The sequence below is a fragment of the Canis lupus genome, chromosome 3 (genome assembly GCF_048164855.1).
Source record: "Canis lupus baileyi chromosome 3, mCanLup2.hap1, whole genome shotgun sequence".
Taxonomy (NCBI): Eukaryota; Metazoa; Chordata; class Mammalia; order Carnivora; family Canidae; genus Canis; species Canis lupus.
Window position 1 is genome coordinate 81,843,887 of NC_132840.1, and position 20,392 is coordinate 81,864,278.

General features: G+C 43.6%; 1 long non-coding RNA gene across 14 annotated transcripts in view; it reads left to right on the forward strand.

Moving 5' to 3' along the window:
- Nucleotides 1–20,392, forward strand: part of LOC140631224 (uncharacterized) — a 94,400-nt gene that overhangs the window by 45,681 nt on the left and 28,327 nt on the right. For all 14 annotated transcript variants that reach the window (XR_012028852.1, XR_012028855.1, XR_012028861.1 and 11 more), the window contains one exon: nt 13,550–13,633. This is a non-coding gene — a long non-coding RNA (uncharacterized lncRNA). The remainder of the gene's footprint in view (nt 1–13,549; nt 13,634–20,392) is intronic.

Sequence of the window (20,392 nt, forward strand, 5' to 3'; positions counted from 1 at the left end):
ATACCCTGTGTCCTGATGGTCAAAAAATCCCAAATGCAAACGTCAAATCCACCCCACAGGGAAACAGACGTATTCAGAATGTTTTTGCAAAATGACTACAGCAGTATAATAGAAAAAATTCTATCTAATTTCTCTGCTGCCTCATGAGAAGTCAGGGCCCCAGGTCCAGAGCGTCACCCCACCCTGGGGCAGCCCCCTGAGAAGACTCCATCCCCACCTTGAATGTCTGATGGGAAATATTTATTTTGACTTTTGTGTTCATTTCTCCATTTGGCTCTTAGCGCCTGAACCTCACGACCCCAATGTGTTTTGTTTCTTGGCTACTGCTATTTTGGGTTGGTGAAGTCATGTCTTAAGTGAGGACGTGTGGTCAGACAGTGAGAGCCCACATTTCCGGGCCCCAGCATCTGTCCCGGAGAATGAAAACACCCCGAGCTGCTTCTTTCTCCCCACTCTGTTTTCCAGGAGGCCGCTGGACCGATTTCAAGTGCAGAAGGTGGAACAGGGTAGAGTGAGACCTCTGTGCTGGGCCGTGGGGCCATGTAGCAGAACTTCTGATTAGGCAGGTTGGGTCCCCTTTGAAGCATCCTGAAGATTCATAAAGATGGTCACAGAAAGGAATGACGTGGGACCCCAGGGGGGGAGTGGATGGAGGGGAGAGGCACCCGGGTGGCCCGAAACGCAAAGCCTGGGGGTGGAGGCACTTTGAATCTCAACATCTCTGCTGCAACACAGCCCAAGTGGGCTTGTGAACCTCTAGAGCTTCCTTCCTGGGCAGGCACTGGTCTTGCCTGGAGTGGACCAAGTATCCACTTGACCCTGAAGACAAAAGACAAGGCTCAGCTAGGCTTCCCCCCACTGGACATCACATCCATTCTGACCTCGGACCCTGAGTACACAAGCAAGGCATCCAGCGAGCCAGTTCCCCTCGCTCCCCTCCTTCCTGCTCCAGCTATAATTGGGAAAATGCTTTCCTGTCTTAAAAATGCATGGGCACAGAAGATGAATGGGGATGGAGGGCTAAATCCACTATTACTATTCTACTCGACCCTGTTGTTTATTTTCCACGGAAACTAAATAATGGATCTAAACTGTTTGCTATTACTTTAAGGAGCTGCTCATGCATCGTAGAAATCTTTGAAAACATTCTCTTTAGATTCATGATTCTACTTCAAATAAAGCTATTTCTCCCCATCTCCCCCTCCCTGATTTTTTTCTTTTCTTTTCTTTTTCTTTCTTTCTCTCTCTCTCTTTCTCTCTCTTTCTTTTCTTTCTTTCTTTCTTTCTTTCTTTCTTTCTTTCTTTCTTTCTTTCTTTCTTTCTTTCTTTCTTTCTTTCTTTCTTTCTTTCTTTCTTTCTTTCTTTTCTTTTTTCAAAATCTTCCAGAGGAAAAAGAACCTTACTGGGCCAGGAATTTCAGCAACAGGTTTTGTTTATCCCAGAGCTGGTGTCCTCAGGTTTGGGACTGGCCTTATTGAAAATGTCAGAGCATAGGCTTCCCAACCGCAGGCCTCAGGACTAACTCTAGGGACTTGGGCTCTCTGTCGACACTTCCTGTTTCCCTCAATATTGACGTGACATGGGAGCTGCACGGAGGGAAGATAATTAGCTAAGGCTGTATAGGAATCTGATGGTAGTTAAAATTCTCAGGGCTTCCTTCAATTCTTAGGATTCTTAATTTTTATCTCTTAGACCACGAAACCAAGGGCTGATATTCCAAAGGAAAAAAGTTTCTGAATTCCTTAATGGTGCATTACATAATTGTCTAATCATATAGTATCCCCATATCCCCATATTTGTAGGGGACTTAGTGAGCATGTGTTCTGACTCCATCTCATTATTGGTGAAGAAGGCAATTTTAGGAAAGGATTCACCTGCTTGGCTGGCTCAAGGTCATCAGAGCAGGTGGTGATGGGACCGAGCTGGAGACTCAGGCATCCTGGTCCAGGCGCTCTTGCCTTCCTCTCCCCAGACTCATGATTTCCATGGGAAATGGGGATTTGGAAGGCACATTTGGTGATTTGGGTTTCACATCTGTTGGACAGTTGCTATGCAAAGAGCAGTCTCTTGAAAGCATACTGCACAAGGTTCTACTGACCACAGTGGGTCTAGAAGACATAGTTCCCCTATCTCCCAGAGCTCATGAAGTGAGAGGCCCCCGGCCTTACTTGGCTTCTTCTCCATTCACTGAAGCAGTGGTTCTTAGCCAGGAGCTCCTGTTCTAGCCACCAGAGCACATTTTGAAAAGCATGTACCTGCAACTACTGAATGAGACTTTCTGTAGGAAGGTGGGATGCATGTGCACTTTGCATAGCCTCCAGAGGGGGATTTGAGGAAACCCAATGTGACAATAGTGAGAACTCACAGGGAATCCAGCTCTGAAGCACCCCGAGGATTGATAAGGGCAGTCATGGAAAGGAATGAAGTCTGACCCCAGGGAGGGAGGGGATAGAGTGGGTTTCTGTTGGCAGTCTGGAGGAAATCCCCAGAGCAGAAGAAGGACTCATCCTATTCTTTTCCCTAATCTCACCTGGGAAATACCCTGGATGAGATGTGTGTGTAGAGGATGTGGGGCCACCAAATTGATATGAAAACAAACAAACAAACAAAACCCATCCATTTCAGCCAGGCCCATCTTGTTGCCCTTAGTGCTTCTGGGAGAAATAGCAAGCAGAGACCAGGTACAAGATGCTTGTCTCTCTCCCAAACCATGCAGAACAATGCTGGGATTGATATCACAGGGTGAAACCTAAAACATCCCCTTTAGTCGATCTCTCTCTCTCTCTCTCTCTCTTACCTACAGTCCTAACACTAGAGAACAAATCAGGGTGAGAGGGAGCCCTTGGCTGTAGGGAGAATCAGCCTGAGCCAATGGCTATTTTCAGCTTATAACCTCTAGGATAAAAGCTTCCCCACAGAGTTGGGAGAAATCTCACCTAATTTGCTCCTGATCTGGCCCACAGGTCATCAGTCTGCTGTTCCAAGACCCCAGTCCTGCTTCTGAATAACTAGGACTTAGGAGGGGCAAGCTTCTCTCCTGAAAACCTAATCGTACCATGTGGCCAGGAGCGCAGGTGGGAGGAGACCAAAGGGGACAGAGCAGACACTTGGCTCACAGCTATTGCTATGTCAGCCAAGCCGCCTTGCCAGCCCTCCTGTCCATCCCTGGATTTGGGCTGGCAGCAGAAGTGAGAGGGAGGAGGGAGGCAGAAGGGGCATTACAGCAAAAGGAGACTATAGAAGCATCTGGAAATAGAGATTGTTTCCAGCCATGAATCATCAGTTCTTCCATGAGGGAGGGCCTCTAGCTCTCTTGGAGACACAAGCAGGCAGGTTTCTGAGCAGGCTCTGGCTAAGGCCAGGTATCTTCAGATGAGTCTGCAATGCCCGGAGGAAAGAATAATAACAAAATGACCACAGCCTCATTTTCAGGGCCATTTTCCCATGGAATCAAAGCTGGGGGGCAGTGAGCCATATTTAGCTACAAGATGTACATTGATCAACTTGTTTTAAATTGAATTTAAAATGCTTTAGTTGGGGAATGCACTTCCTAATTTGCCCCACTCCTGGGTTTCCTATTATATTATGCCATGGTGGTTTAACTTTTATACTGTTGTTTTATATAATGGGCCCTATTGCCCTCTGAGTTTTCTGACGTCCCTACTATATTTGTGAAACCGCACAAATTACTATTTCCCTTCTTACAGGTAAAGAAGTTTTGAATAAGAGACAGCTCAGATTTTGGCTGAGCTCTTGTGGCCTGTGAGTGTCCGAGGCAGGACTCAAAACTCTTGACTTGTAGGCTAAAAGCATTTACTCCCAGGCCACACATACCCAATCTCTTGGAGCCCTTGGCCCAGGCCCACACCAAAATCCCACTATCTCCCACTATCTCCCTCCCCTAACCACCCCCCACCCTGACATGTGCATGTGTGTGCTTATACGTGTGCACACGCATGCTTTTATGGCATCATTGGTCCCTGAGATACCCTAGTATGTTTTTCTCTTCCTCCTCCTTTGGCTTCTAGATGACTCTGAAACTCAGGGGCAAGATCTTCATCTCCCCCATGATTAGTGATGCTGAGCATCTTTTCATGCATTTGTTGGCCAGTTGCATGTCATTTTTGGAGAAATATCTGCTCAATTATCCCATTTTTAAATTGTGTCTTTTGGTTTTTCTTTGTTGTTATTGTGTTTTTGTTTGATTGTTTTTTGTTTTTTTTTTTCGCTACTGAGTCTTGGAAATTTCTTCAAATTCAAGAAACAAAGTAGGATGGCGACTGTCGGGGGCTGAGAGTGTGGAAATGAGGGGTTGCTGTTCAGTAGGTGTAAAGTTCCAGTTAAGAAATATGGATACATTGTAGAGATTGCTGTACAACACCGAGCCTATGGTTCACAAAACTGAATCATGCACTTAAGAATGTGTTAAGATGGAGATCTCAAATTAAGTGTTCTTGCCCTAATAAAACAGAAGAAGGACGAAGAGGAGGAGGAAGAGAAAAAACTTAGGAGGGAGAAGGTGGGCACCACAGGAGGGTGATGGAATTTGCACTACATCCTCAGACAAGGCAGCAAAAGTCTGGAATTGTAGGATCAAAATCTATATTCCCTTTACCCTTCTCAGTCTTGTTACCAAGGATTGAAAGGGCCCTGAGGTTGAAAACCCGTCCTGAAAGAGACCAGATTTGCAAATACAGGATTTGCATTTAACTTCCTCCAATGGCAAAAGCATGCACCTGCATGTTGAGGCCGAAATTCTGGGGATGTTGCTTATGGTTTAAAAATTCTCCTCAGTTTTCAAAATCCACATGTGTCATCCCTTGGGAATCCGCCTCAGTGGGATCGGTGACAACCAGAGTAAGTCATCTGGCAGCAGGTTGCGTGCAGTCCCGGCTGATGGAAATTGCTGGGTCTGCTCTCTACTGAGCAGAAAGCTGTTGGGCCCAAATTACTTTCTGCACAAGTATGAAGGAGTGGTTCTGTCATCCTGACCCTTCAGGCTAACGGAACTCAAAGGTCTAACCTTTCTTATCACCCCTGCAAAGTGTTTTCTGTGATGAAAAAAGAAAGTGTGTTTACTTCCCTTTGAGAATCATTCCTTTCCCATCGTGAAGGCCAGGTCATTTTCAGGATGGCAGTGAAGCATGGGAAGGCTTAATGGCAACTGGGATGAGGTCTGCCGGGGTGCTGGGGCTGGTTTCCCGTGTAACTGGGGCAGATGCAGAAGAGGGTAGGGCCCTCTCTTGTGGTCCTGTGGGTGAATCCATTTGGAAGGGCTTATGCACAGTGATGTTAGGTAGGGACATCAATTCACGACAAAGTCAGGCTCAGGACAGATCTGCCTATCCAAACCACCCTGATTTTCTCTTGTCTTGACTTTGATGTTGGACCACTCCTTCCCACCTTCTCGGTTTGGTGATTCACGCAGGTAAGAGGGAAAGCAGCAGGGTGCCTGCCTTAAACACCTGCTAGCTTCCCAGGTGCTCCAGCATCACCCTGGCTATCCTAGGCCTCACTGCTGACTCCTTCCAGGAACTCTGAGTGGATCCAGCAGAGGAGCTAAATAAACCACGGTGTGGATTGAGGGCCAAGAAACAGGGGTGGGAGGAGAATGGTTTTGGAAATAGTACTGAAAAATGGTCAGTACTATTCAAAATGATTGAATTTTCTTGGAAGTAAAAGGGAAGACCAGGACCCAGAAACAGGTTGACATCAAGGGGTTGATGTGAGCAGGGGTGGGGTGAGGTGAGGTTGATTTGGAAGATAAGCCAGGGTGGAGAATAAAAAGGTATATTTCAGGGAATTGGAAATAAAAATAAACTCTGATTAGACACATGGGGATCAGACAGGAGATTCCCAAAGAATGTGCTCATTGGGAGCCTTGACTGGAATCTTGATGGTCAGTGGGACTTGGCCTCATTTGCCATTCCTGTGACATGGTCCCTGCCTCTGCTCTTCCCATGTCTTTCTCTTCTGCTCCAACCACACAGAACATCTTTCAGCTTCTCAACCACCCTTCATCCTCTCCACCATCAGCTCTTCACATCCTCTGTTCTCTCTTACTCGAACATTCTAACCCTTACCTCATCACTTGGCTAATAAATGTCTCTTCATTTCAGGCACTGGCCTAAAAGTCACAACCTCTAGGAAGCCTTCCCTGACCACCCTCTTCAGTTTTGGCTCAATGCTTCCTCCCTGTTCCCTCATTGCTCCTGTACTTTATCTATCTCAGTATTTGGCACAGCTCCTTGCGATTGCTTATTCATTGTTATTCTCCCCCAACAGACTCTAAGGGTCAAGAAAGCAAGGGACCACATCTATATTGATTCTGGCCATTCCAATACTTAGCAAAGTGCTTACCATCAGTAAATTGCAAGTAAATTTATTCCTTTTTTTAAGATTTATTTATTTATTTGAGAGAGAGAGAGAGAGAGAGATGAGTGGGAGGGGCAGAGAAGAGAAAGAATCTCAAGCCAGTGCTGCGTTGAGCATGGAGCCTGATGCAGGGCTTAATCTCTCAACCTTCAGATCATGACCTGAACTCAAATCAAGAGTCAGATGCATACCTGACTGTGCCACCCAGGTGCCCCTATTGATTTGTGAAAGTGATCCAGTTAGTTTCTTTTCCCTGCCCTGAAGAGAGGGTCAAACATAGTTTCTGACAAGAAAGACCAAGTTTAGCATCAGATGTGATTATTTTATTGTCCAAAGTATTTGGTCTTGTCTCCTCAGCCAACCACAGGCCCCTTGGGGGTAGAATCTGGGTGTTCTCCTTCACCTTCCACTCTCCCACTGTAGGCCATCTCCTTCCACAAAGTCCAGTGCTGGACCTACAGTAGATGCTCAATTAAGAAAAAAAGTGTTATTTGATTGCAGTGGTTAGCTATCAGAAAAAGGGTATTATCTCTGCTTTAAGAGATAAAACAATTTGCTTCAAACTTGCCAGAGTGTTTGGAATCAGACAAGAGTTCTTTTTAAAATGGGAAAACGGGACTTTAATAGGTCTTGCCCTCCTTCTTCCCTTACAGAAGATAGAACAGGCATTTCATTCAGTTGGAGATGCCGTCTGCAGCAAATAACCCTTGGGATTTGAGAGGGATTATTTGGCCACTGGAGGGCTCTTGCATTTTTCCATGTAATGCAATTGAAACCTATTCAGAATGACTAAATAATTAATGCCACATTCTACGAAGTGTGCTCCCCAGTTTCTATCACAATTTTTTTTTAACAATGCAGAATTTCAAGAAGACTAGACTTAATTTACTGTGTGTTTTGCTTCTTCAACAAAAACATGAGATAAATAATTTCCCCACATCATGGCTTTACGTTTCCCCATAAATAGGGCATCTGTTAACATGGATTATTATGTATGCGATACTAACATGATTAGGCTCAAACAGTCACCCAAAAAGCTAATTTTTTTAGAGGAATGACTCATGAAAAAATGAGAACAAGAATCAAGAGAGGAAAAAATATTAAGGAAATATCTATAAAGGCAAGAAGTTAGGAGTAAGCTTGGCATTTTGGAGTAAGAGACTGAGAATTATTTTTCAGCCATATTTATCGTGGACCTACTATGTGTTGAGCACTGTGCTAGCTAGCAGACATACAAATAACAGTTCTAATAATAACAATAGCAGCCTAGTGCACTAAGGCCCAGGATTTTCCCCTGTTTACCACTAATTCTAGAACCCTACATCAGAGCCTGACTTGTAGTAGGTATGAAATAACATGAAGTACCTATGTAATGTTTACTGGGTGGTTTCTTTATGTCTTGGATTATTTTAATAATTTTATATGTGTCGTTAATCCTCACAGTAGTAGTACTACCTCAGTGCTCAGTAGTAGTACTACCCTTATTTTATAGGTGGGAGCTAAAGCTAAGTGGAGGATCACTAGAGATGGAATTCAAATCTGTCTGACATCAAGTCTGATATTAAAAATGTGCTCCCAATCATTATACTCTATAAAGATGATATGCCTACAATCTGGGTGTTCATACTAGTGCCAGAAATAAATGTGCAAGCAAGTAGCCAAAATAAAAGTAATGCAATTGGAGAAAGGCTTATGTTGTATTACGTGTCTGCCTGGAACATTCTTCACAAGCCTCAGGAAGGAGTTAAAATTTGATCTGGTTCATGAAGATGATGTGACACAGCTGATTCCTAGAAGACATGCTGCATGGGTGAGATACAGACCTTCCAGGTTGTGAGTCCATTGGGAGTATTTGTTCCTGGACAGCAACCTCTCTTATGCGGACTGCTATACTGTGTGGTATGAAGGGTTCTTTTGAAGTGTAATAAAAAGTAATTATATATACTTTTAACTTTTTGAAGTATAATATACATATTGAAAAGTGCACACTGATAAAGTGTACAGATCAATGGATTTTCATAAACTGAACAAAGAACAAGGAACAGAATTCTAGCTGCATCCCAGTAACCCGTGTAATGCTTGCCCTACTTGGGGTTCTCAGGGTTGGTATAACAAATTGCCAAAACCTAAGTGGCTTAAAACAACAGAAATGTGTTCCCTTACAGTTCCAGACTTCAGAAATCTGAAGTTAAGGTGTTGGCATGGTTAGCTTCTTCTGGAGGCTTTGAGGGATCATCCGCTCCATGCTTTCCTTCTGGCTTCTGGGGTCTACCAACAAACCTTTGCCCTACTTGGCATGTAGAAGCACTGCTCCAACCTCTGTCTCTGCCTTCGCATGGCCCTCCCTTCTGTGTGTGTCCCACATCTCCCTCTCCTTTCTCCTCTGAGGACACCATCCATTAGACTTTTAGAGCCACCCTAATCCAACATGATCTCATCTTGAGATCTTTAACTAATTACAATTCCAGGAACTCTATTTCCAAAGAAGCTCACATGTACAAGTATTAGGGGAAAGGAGCCAGATGTATCTTTCTGGGAGGCATTGGTTAACTCATCACAATCCCTTGCAGTCACGACTTCCCCAAGAGAAATACTGCCCTGGCTTTTAACAGTTGAACCTGTTTTTCTACTTCGCATGAAAGGAATCATACAGTTCATATTATTTATGTTCGGCCTCTTCTCCTCAAAATTATATTTGTGAGATTCATTTATATTGCTGCATATAACTTTAGAACATTTCTATCTATCATCTATCTATCTATCATCTATCTATCTATCTATCTATCTATCTATCTATCTATCTATCTATATCTATCATCTATCTATCTATCGAGAGAGAGAGGAGGGAAGAGCAGAAAGGGAGGAGAAAGAGAGAATCCTCAAGCAGCCTCCCTGCTGAGCACAGAGCCTGATGTGGGACTTGATCTCAGGGCCCTGAGATCATGGCTTGGGCCTAAATTGAGAGTCAGACACCTTAACTGACTGAGCCACACAGTTCCTCCAGCTCTAGAAATTCCTTATCATTGATTTCATTATGTGAATATAACTTATCCATTATACTACTAAGGGCATTTAGATATACTTCACTTTGATGGTGTTACAAATAATGCCCCTCTGAACATCTTTGTACACTTCTTTTAGTTGAGTTTGCACATGGATTCATCTTGGGTACGTATATATTGGGAGAGAAGTGCTAGGTCATAGCATGTACACATGATCAGTTTCCCCAGGACTTTCAGATCATTTTCCAATATGGTTATACAAAAACTGATATAAACAGAGGAGTAGCAGGACTTGATTTTCACATTTAAAAGATCACTGGCTGTAGGAATACAATGGCACAGAGGTTTAGCTTCAAGACAACACTCACAAAAGAAAGCTGTAGGAAGCAAATCTAAAAGAAAGCTGGGATCAGAGTACAGAGGGTTCTCACTCTTAGCTTAGAACTTGGGCTCCTTTTGTCAGGAAAAATGCCTTTAAAAAAAAAAAGATAATATTATTAGATTTATTCCTCAGGAAGATGGACAGGGGCCAGGTGGGAACAGACTCTGGACCTTGAAGGGAGATCCTGAGTATATGAGCTCGGGGATGTGGTAAGAGGGATACAGAGGGGGTGAATGAGATAATCCTGCGTGGAGCCTAGAGATGATCCTTGCCATATCCAGAATGTGGTGTGCAAGAGAAAAGGAGGAGTCAGTGATGCCTTCTAGGTTTCCAATATTTCCAGAACCCTTTGTCCAGGGCAGTAGAATGGGGGTGGACCTAACTTACCGTTTTCATACCAACACTCTGTATGGGTGTGGTTGGGTTAGAATTTATGCCGCCTTGGCAGCATCTATCAAAGGGCTTTTCTCCAGACCAATAAAGAGCCCTTATCAACAACATGTGCATCTGTCAGCATTGGACAGAAAGCCCTGAGGCCACATGGAAATGTGCCATCACCTCTATTTCTAAACATTGGAAAGGAGAGAAAAGGGAATGTAGACTCATTCAACCGACATTCAAGGACTCACTGCAAAACACAGTCTCTCAGCAAAGCGGGGTTTTGATCACAAAAGCCTGTTGAGGGAATTAGGGAAGTCTGGAAAAGTAAACACTTGATCTGCCTAAGGGCATCCGGGAGGAAGATGGTGGAGAACATTTCACCTGGGTTTTGAAAGATGAATAGAAGTTTTCAGAAGGAGAAAGGGCTGGGAAATTGAGGCTACAGAGCAGACTTGGGTGAAGGCCATTCCTAGTAGAGGAAATTGCATGTACCAAGATGCCAAGAAATGAAAAAGAATTGCTACAGGTATTGTGCCCTTACTGTATACCAAGTACCAGGCTGAGAATTTGATCGAGGGCTACTCACTAGGTCCTCTCCATACCCATCAAAGCAGGTATACTTCTTATCTCTCATTTTATAGATGAAAAAACATGGAGGTTAAAGAGGCCAAGCTGCTCAACCCTAGGACATGCAGCTCCTAGGAGACAGAGCTGTAATTCTGACCCCAGGGCTCAGACTTCTAATTACCATGAGCTCCCCTACTCCCCAAGAAGTTGTGAATGGTGTGGGCATTAATGCAGGTGCTTGCATCTTGCTCACCATGAAGTCATGGCAGGTAAACTCTTCATCCAAAGCCACGATGGCTGGTGGCAGATGATTTCCCCAAATTCTCTTCCAGGCCATGCTCAGAGAAACAGGAGTGCCACATCAAGACTTTGAAAAAAATGCTGGTGACATTTACCTATGTTGGTATATCAGAATAAAAATATCCCCTCCTGACCCTTCTTTTAACCCCTTCTTTTCAGCTCAGCACTCCTCAATTTTGCCTCTGCTCCAGTTTCTTTCCCTCTTTGAAGATGCATCAGGTCTCAAGTTCAGCTTAATCCAACTGCTAGATGTATTATTCATTTCTACGCTTTAATGATGTGATAAGGTTTCTGGAAATAGGAAAAGGCTCATTAAACTGTCATTTGAATATAGATCACACCTAAATTCTAAGGAAGACAAAGTCTGCCAGCCGGGGATGCATTTGCCTTCCCAACACAGCTCTCTACAAACTGGGAAGGCACAAAGTAGCATTTCAAAGACAAGATCCTCCAGATTAGCATGTATTCTTGATTTATTCTGTAATTAACTATAACTCACAAACAGAATGAGGGGTTCAGAGAGACAGCGAGTGAATATGAGCCAAATGAAAAAGGATTCTGGGATGTCAAACACGGTGAGATGTGTGTTTTGTCCCTGTCTGTGAGCAGTGGTTTGATCGGGCAGGCTCTATTTGAGGTAGGGGAATATGTAGGGATTTTAATTTGACTTGCATGGCTTAGAACACAACATCATCCCTGGCTGCAGAAATTGATTTGAGAATACAACTTGCCTGTCACTTTCCTTCTGTGTTTGCCTTCACATTTGAGAAGGTGCTAGAAAATGCAGGAGCAAGAATATGCCCAGCTCTTTATCTACCTCTTGATCCATAGAGAATCTGAAAATAATAAGAGGTAACTCGTATTAAAATCTTACGTCACAACCGACACTGTCCTAAGTGGTCAGTGCATGTGGTCTCTTATTTTTCTCATCCAACCTCATGAGACAGGCCAGTTTTGCCCTCAGACTCAGAAAAGAATGGTCTCTACCTGGACCTTTTTTAAGTGGGTCTATTTTGGCTCTTCTCCAGATGTGTGCCTTCCCAGAGGTTAAGAAGTAGCTCCATGGGGGCTAAAGGACATACCCACCAGACACCTGGGACAAAGCAGTTTCCTTCTCTAATGTCCCTGGATCGAATTGAGGTTATGAGCAGGCCTCCTACCTGGGTCTGTCTTTGATGCAGACTCTGTTCATAATATGAACCCACGTCTCCAAGCCAACTGTATGGCCTACGGACACACAGAGTGTTTTGTGTGAGCTGAACCACTAGCAAATTTACTTGCATGGGACTTGGAATGTCTGTAAGAGTCAGATGTGGAGAGAGGAGGGTGACCCTGGGGTGTGTTATCTCCTACACCAACAAGAATTCTAAACTCAAACTTTGTGCTTCCTTCCAGGTGATTATAAACGTGTCTGTCATGGTAGGAGACGTGTTTAATTCGTTTGCTTAACTTTTACTTTGGATATAGGCTGACATTTGTACTCTTGTTCTGGGCCCAATAACATTAGGGTGGGCTCAATGTAGAGATATTAATATCTATATTATATATAGATAGAAAAATGGAAAACTTAGTCACTGGTTGTTAAGTGCTGAATTCAGGCAGTCTTATTGCAGGATCTGTGCTCTCAGCTAGTCCCTGATACTTGCTCTTATGGGGACATCCTGGGAAGATATTCATTCAAGTCAGCTAATATCCCGACAGGATCAGAGCCTTTACACAAACATGGACACTTTTCCTCTTCCACCATGTTTTAGGATAAGAGGTGGAACTCTTGAAACCTCTGATGGGGTAAGTAGAGCGTGTGTCAGGGTGGAAAGGGATCAAGGGAGAACCAGACATATTGGAGACAGGGAAACCTGTTTGAGCCACCTTATCAGTGTCCTTTCCAAAAGTCCATAACCTGAATTTAACAATGAGCAAATAAACATATCTTGCAAGTCCAGAATGGAGCATGTGATAGATTTCTAAGATGGACCCCCAGACTCCTGCCTTTGGTTGTGCATGTCCTGTGTCACCCCCACTGTGGATGACAGGATTCACAGTCTCTTGATTATGGTATGTACCTGGCAAAGGTGAAAGGATCTTGCCAATGTAATTAAAGTCCCCAATCAGTTGACTTTCAGACTGTTAGTTGGAAGGAGATTACCCAGGTGGAATTGACTTCATTAGTAGGATGGCCTTAAACCAGGGCTCGACCCTTTCCCCTCTGAAAGAAGCAGCAGCACACATTCTCCTTTCAGCCTTGAAGAAGGAAGCTGCTGTGTTGTGGAGCGGGTCAACTGGGAGGTGGTGGCCTTGGGTAATGGAGGGTCTCAGACCTACGACTGCAACAAACCGAACTCTTCTAACACCAGTGAGCTTGGAAGGGAACCCCAAATGTCAGATGAGATCACAGCTCCCAGCACTTTGAGTTCAGTCTGATGAGACTCTGAGCAGAAGACCTGTGTGACTCAGGTGCAGGCTTCTGACCCACAGAAACTGGGAAATAGCAAAGGTGTGTTGTTTCAAGCTGCTAAATTTATGGTAATTTGTTTCACAACAGGAGACTAATGGAAGGGGGATTTTACAAGACAACTGGTTTGTACTCTCCAAAAATCATGACCACACACACACCAGACATCTAAAGGTAAGGGGAAGATTTTGGTTTAAGAGCAACTAGAGAGTAAGTAACGATACAGAACACCAACAATTGCAGAACCCCTTGGGGCCAGCAGCAATTTATGAAAGTTGGTTCACGCTGAGTTTCAACAACTCAATTTTTGTTTTCTTGCCTCTTGAACATCCTTTTCTCTGTGTTTCGAGCAGAGGGTAGGCCTTATGGCTTTGTTCTTTGCAATGTCCCATTGTGGATAGGGCTGGCTACCTGAGGCTAATTACACTGTCCCTTTGCTATGAAGAAGTGACCCCAGTCTCCAGCAGCTACTGGAAGGCCAGGACTTAATGGCAGTGGTGGAGTCATACAGATAAACATTAACGGTCCACACATATCTTCCTTCCATAGCTCTGAAGATTTGGGAGGTGGGGTTATGAGCCCCTTTGGCAAATTTATATTGGGATAAGGACAATACTTCTGCAACAAGGAATGTGTGCTTGGGAGGCCCTGATAACGTTTGCCTGCAGTACCCCACTTGTCATTTCCACTCTTAGAGGTGTACTCCCCACTTAGACTGCTGCCTTAGGAAGGAGAAAGTACCTGAAAATGGAATTTACATTAAGATGTGAATGATCTTTCTACAGCCTGAATGGTTCCTCCAACCACCACCAACAAACTCACATGTTGACCCCTTAACTCGCAATGTGATTATACTTTGGGAGGTAAGCAAGGTTAGATGAAGTTATAAAAATGGGGTCCTCATCTGATAGGTTGGGGGCCTTATAAGATGAGGAATACAGAATGCATGCACCAAGGAAAGGCCATGTGAAGGCCCAGTGAGAAGGTAGGTGATTGCCGCTAAGGAGAGGACTCCACCAAACATCAACCCCACCAGCACCTTGATCTGGGACTTTCCAGCCTCTAGAAAAGTAAGAAAGTAAATTTCTCTTGTCTCATCACCCCAGTCTGTGCATTTTATTATGGCAGCCCAAGCTGATGGGTATAGATCTTGACAAAAGTCTTTGTATTACCTGAAAGACTGCTGGGTAAGTCCAATGCTTAACCCAGAGGACAAGCTCTCTGATGGTGGAACTGCAGTTTTTGTGAAACTTTGATATTGGAAGCCAACATGAAGATCTCTAGATGGTTCTAATAATTTTACATATGGAGATGGGACTAGATGGGGCTATTGGAGGAATTGCAAAACAAGCGTGCGTGTGCACACATGTGCACAACCCCTCCCCCACACACACTGAGCACCAGAATTGCTGGATGGAAAACACATTAATTGAGCCAGGAAAAGATTTGTGGATAGAAATATATTTTATTCATTCATTCATTCATTCATTCCACAGATAGGTATTAATCATTATAAAATCATTAATCATTATATAGCAGGAATGACATATTTCTAGGCAATGTGGAGCATATGAAGAAATATCAAGCTCTGTCCTTGGAGGGGTCCCAGATATACACAAACATAGGACAATGCACATACATTTTTTTAAATTCCTAAAATGAACTTTCCCTGTGCTACAAGCCTTGCCTTAGATTACTTCATTTCTATACAATCAGCCAAAGTGTGTATAATTACTTCTATTTTATATGTGTTCTGTTGAATCCCAGAGAGTTTAAATAACTCTCCAAAGTCACACAAACAAAACCAAACCATTGTTTGCTCTCCAATATAGCATCCTACATTAATTATGAATAAGGTGATGTCTGATTAACCATGTCCCTGAAAGACAGAAATAGGCTCTAAAGTGTTAGAGAAATCAGATTTTGACATCAGAGCTAAGAGTCAAGGAAAGCTTCATGGAGAAGGTGGCATTAAACTATTTATATAGAGGACACAGAAATGTGAGGGAGGACAGTCTAGGTAGTGATGGGCATGAGCTAAGTGGGAGCAGTGAGAGATCTATACTGGCCATGGCAGTAAGGACTGATTTGGTAGCATGGTTAGAAAAAAGAAGAGAGAAAAAGGAAGTGGTGAGGAGGAGGAATCTGAGGTGGAGAGCTTCTGGAACCCAAGTGGCCAGGCTCAGAGCTAGGGCCATAGCTGGAGAGAGCCTAAATCAGGGTGGGGGAGGGAAGAGCTGTGGAATGTGTCCTCACATTTGTTCTGGGTACGATGGTGGTCCCGATGTGCCACCCTGTGGTGCTGGGGAAGGGAGAGGCCAGGGATGTGTGCCATTGAGGAGGAGGATGAAGGTGAAGATGATGGCAAGAGGGTTGGCTTTAGTAAGTAGTTACTATGTGCTGTGCCCTGTAGCCAGTATTGTTATGGGTAAATGCGTACCAACAGTGCTGTACAACAATAGACACGGTTCACACCTCCACTGGGCAGAGGAGAAACACGTTGGGAGAGGTTAAGTAACTTGTCTAAGTTCCCCCCCACCTTGCACGAGGCAGGGACAGAGTCTGTGCCCAGGCTGTTGAGCACACCTCCGGAGCTGAAAGCACAGGGAGGGTCCCCCAGCTGAGAGGTGGCACATGCGGGAGATCCCCCCTGCATTTGCTGTCCTGCAGCCCACACCAGACGGGCCGTGGGGAACATGCAGAAAATACCACACCATCTAATTGATGACAAGAGTTTTGAAAATGTCTCTGTGTTCCTTAAAATAAGGAGTGCAGGCTCCTCATGCTGCCTCAGAACTTCTTTATCTTTTAACCATTTTCCCTTCAAATTTAACTCTGCTGCCTTCTGCACTGAGGATTACCTAAAGGCCAAGTTTGACATTCTTAATCCAACCATTTCTGAGTTATCTGAGAACAGAGAAGGTACAGGGATAAATGCTTGAAGCATTAACTCTGGAAGTGCCAGAGGGAACAGATGGGCAAGTTTGCTTCCCTGAGGACGCTGCAAGGCTCAGACCTACGGGGTACCCCTGTGAGCTGGGCAGAAATAGACTATCCTTTTAGGTCCCAGAGCCTCTAGTTTGTTTGGGCTATTTTTACAAACAGCCTACAGATAAACTACGTGGCCACTGAAATTGCTGGGAAGGTATTATTTCCCCAAAAGAGCTTAACTGGAGGAATTGGAGCCATACGAAGGCATTGACAAGCTCAGCTGTCAAGGAAAGTCAGCAGGTGTTTATTTTGCAGGTACCTGCCATGAACCCTGGGAAGCACTGGGCCAGGAGGAAGATAGGCAGAGGAAATATCCTATGAAAATAATCGAAACCTATAGGAATTTTTATTGCAATTCAGTCATTATTGGGCATCTGCCACACAGCAGACACGGTGTTCTGTGCTGTCTGGTGAGTCAGTGACAAACAAAGCAGACCTTGTCTCATGCCCTCACAGAACTCCTATTTTACAGTATTTATATGGAATTAAACCACTTCTCCCCAATTATATTCTGAATAGAAACAAAATAACAGGGAGGCACAGCAGAAATATATTCTTCATCTGAATTGAAAGATAGTAGGAGATTCTAACACATTATTCATTGCAATGATAGGGACAGTGACAGTGAGCCCACACGATCTTACACACCCCCCCCCACACACATCTACATACATGCACCTGTGTACGCGCACACGGCACACACACACATCCTTTATCTCATGTGTGAAGGATATATTCTTTTTTATAATTAGCTGAGAGAAAAGTTTGTGGTTTTTAGGTTTTAATAAAGAGAGAAAATACTGGGCAAAAATCCTCCCTATTAAGTGTCTTACAATTGGTTTCAAAAGACCTTCATATAGGAAATAACGAGAAAACAATTTAAGACGATACAGTCCAGTTCTGCTGTTATTCAGGCCACTTCCATCAAATTTAAACACAAATTCTTCCTCCTTAAGGGAACAGACTGCTTCTAAGAACTTGGCATTAATTACTGGGATGCAGATGGGTACAAATAGATGCTGCCAGCTACAAATGAGTCTTATCCGTCCAATAAATTAGGCCTCTTCAGGAATACGTTATACGTCCTGAAAGTCATAAAAGTGCATTTCTTAATAATTGTAACACTTCCCTAGTTTATTTCTAAATTCATCTGAATTGCTGGAGTTCACTCAGCTAACCAAAAGCTGATATATATGCTCAAGACATGATAATGTATTCTGAGGTAACCCAGTGAATAAAACCATCCCATAGGATACCTGCCCTCATGGAGCTTACATGCTACCAAGTGACCCAGGAACCCAGGTAAATAAACACATAAATTAAATCATTGTAGGTAAAAGTCTATGAAAAACAATAAGGCAATGATAAGGGGGAGAATTATGGTAGGGGTATATATATATATATATATATATATATATATTTTTTTTTTTTTTTTTTTTTTGCTTAAAGGTTTTATTTATTTATTTGAGAGAGAGGGAGAGCACAGAGGGACAGAGAGGGGGAGAAGTAGACTCCACACTGAGTAGAAAGCTCGACTTGGGGCTCGATCCCAGGACCCTGAGATCATGACCTGAGCTGAAAGCAGACACTTAACCAACTAAGCCAATCAGGTGCCCTGTAGGGGTCTACTTTAGAGGGCTCAGAAAAGGCTTAAGGATGAGTAAGGATTAGCAAAGTGACTAGCAGAGGATAGTATTTCTGCTGTCAGTAGAATGAATACAAGGGCCTGGTGTCTTCCAAGACCTGTGCAAGTCCATTGTGGCCACTGGCTAGTGAACAGGGAAAAGTATGGCCAGAAGCTAGAGAGAAGGACAAGGAGGTCAGATCCTATGGGACTTAAAAGATCACAGTAAGAAGCTTGGACTTTCTAAGTAGGATAGGACATCATCTGAGGGTTCTGAGCAGAATAGGAACATGATACAATTTGGAAATGGACAAGATTATTCCACTTCTGTGTGGAGAATAGATTAGAAGCCTGGGATGGAAAACAGACCTGGGATGGAAACCAGACCTGGGATGGAAACCAGATGGAAACCTGGGTGAAGAAGCTATTTCACTGGTCCTGGTAGGAGAGAAGTGCTGACCTGTTAGGGGTAGGACCGTGGAGATGGGGCAAGTGGACACATCTAAGAGATATTGAGAATTTGCTGCTGCCTCACTTGAGGGGGATGATGGAATGTGCAGAATCAAGGATTTTTTTCTCTTTTACTTGAGTAAATGAGTGGCTAGAGCGCCCATTGGTAACAGAAGGGAAAAAGGGGGAATGTGAAGAAGAAACAGATTTGTGGATTTGGTGTTTGGAGGATGAGAGACTTTATGTGTGATGGTTTTTATTTTCCCAAAAGATGAGATTCCTGATCAAATTTTTGTTGCAGAAAAATTATTTTTGAAAAACACTAGCTCCCCTGCAAAGCCCCCAGATATTTTTTGGTCTACAAATTTCCATTGCCCATTTTTCCAATATCCCCTCTTAGCATTTTTATGGCCTCCTCCCCGCCTTCGCACATCCACCTTCTTCACTTAGCTCCAAGAGTACAGGTATCTGTGTGCAGCAGACATACTCAGAGCCTTCCCAGATACAGGTTCTACTGAAACCCAGACCCAGGGTGAACTATAAAAGGGAGGCGGAGAATGTTCAGTTTTTTTTTTAAATTATTATCATTGCCAGTCTCCCATTGTAGGGTACCCTGATTGCTCTGGGGGACTATAGAGCAGTGCTTTCTTCCATTGTCAATTTAATGACCCTATTATACTAATTGTCTCTTTCGCTATAATATGAACTCTTCTTCCCACATCTCTCAGACAAATGACCTATCTCTCTAAATACAGTCCATGGAGGGCTTTGCCACCCACCTAGGTAGACCGCAACTATAGTGTGCTGGTGTTTTGTACACGTATATGCACAATGTAAGGTTACAAGAGGAAATGATATTCTAAAAATAAATGTCACCATATTATTATACTGTAATTTCCTACCATTATTTGCAGAATCTGAGATGCACCAGGTAGAAGGATGAGGGACCTACAGTTCAGCAGTTTGTATTTAGGGTGGAAACATATGGAAGAATGACAAGTGGAGGTAATCCTGGCTGAGGGGACATAGGACTTGCCAATCTGATTCATTCAGTCATTTATTAATTCTTTCACATCTTAAATGTTCGCTGAGTATGCACTCAATGACCTCTCCTTATGTTCTTGGCATTAGAAATTTGAAAAATGAATATGAGCTAATTACATTGGGAAAAGAGCAAGTAAAGCTAAGCTCCAAGTGTCCTGGGGACTCTGATTTAGGAGAGACAGCTGTGCAGCTGGAGTAAGGCTGGAGAAGATGTGGACAGGGCTGCTCATGGCCAGGGAAGACTTTTATAAAGAGGTGATGTTTATGTCTAGTCTCAGTGATATTAAGTCACCATGGCGTAGGGTATGTGAGTGAGGGGGAGGATGAAGGTTGGGAAAAAGAGGTAAATAGAGGATATGAAACAGAAAAAAACATGCAGGAGCTATCTGCATGTCCATCTATCTGGACAGGTGTTCTGCTTTGCATTTCATAAACAGCTTCTATAAACATCTTGCAAAGCTATGTTTGCAAGTGTTTGACTGCTCTGCTTTTCTATCTTTATGCATCTGACTCCTCAGTCTTTATCTGCTTGAGTGTTCTTTTCCAGAAAGATTTTCTATACTGTTTAATTGGACCTATGATCACTGCCTCAGACAAAAAGCAGTTCTCTTTGCCAAGGCTGACTTCTGACCCTGGTCCTTGTCTCCTAATCAGTCAGCACCAGGTACTGTGCCGATGTCAATGAATAGATTTTCAGGAGGTGTGGTGGTGATGCAGCATCGAGAGAGAGAGAGAGAGAGAGAGAGAGAGAGAGAGAGAGAGAGACAGAGGCAGAGACAGAGACAAAGACAAAGACAAAGACAAAGACAAAGACAGAAAGAGAG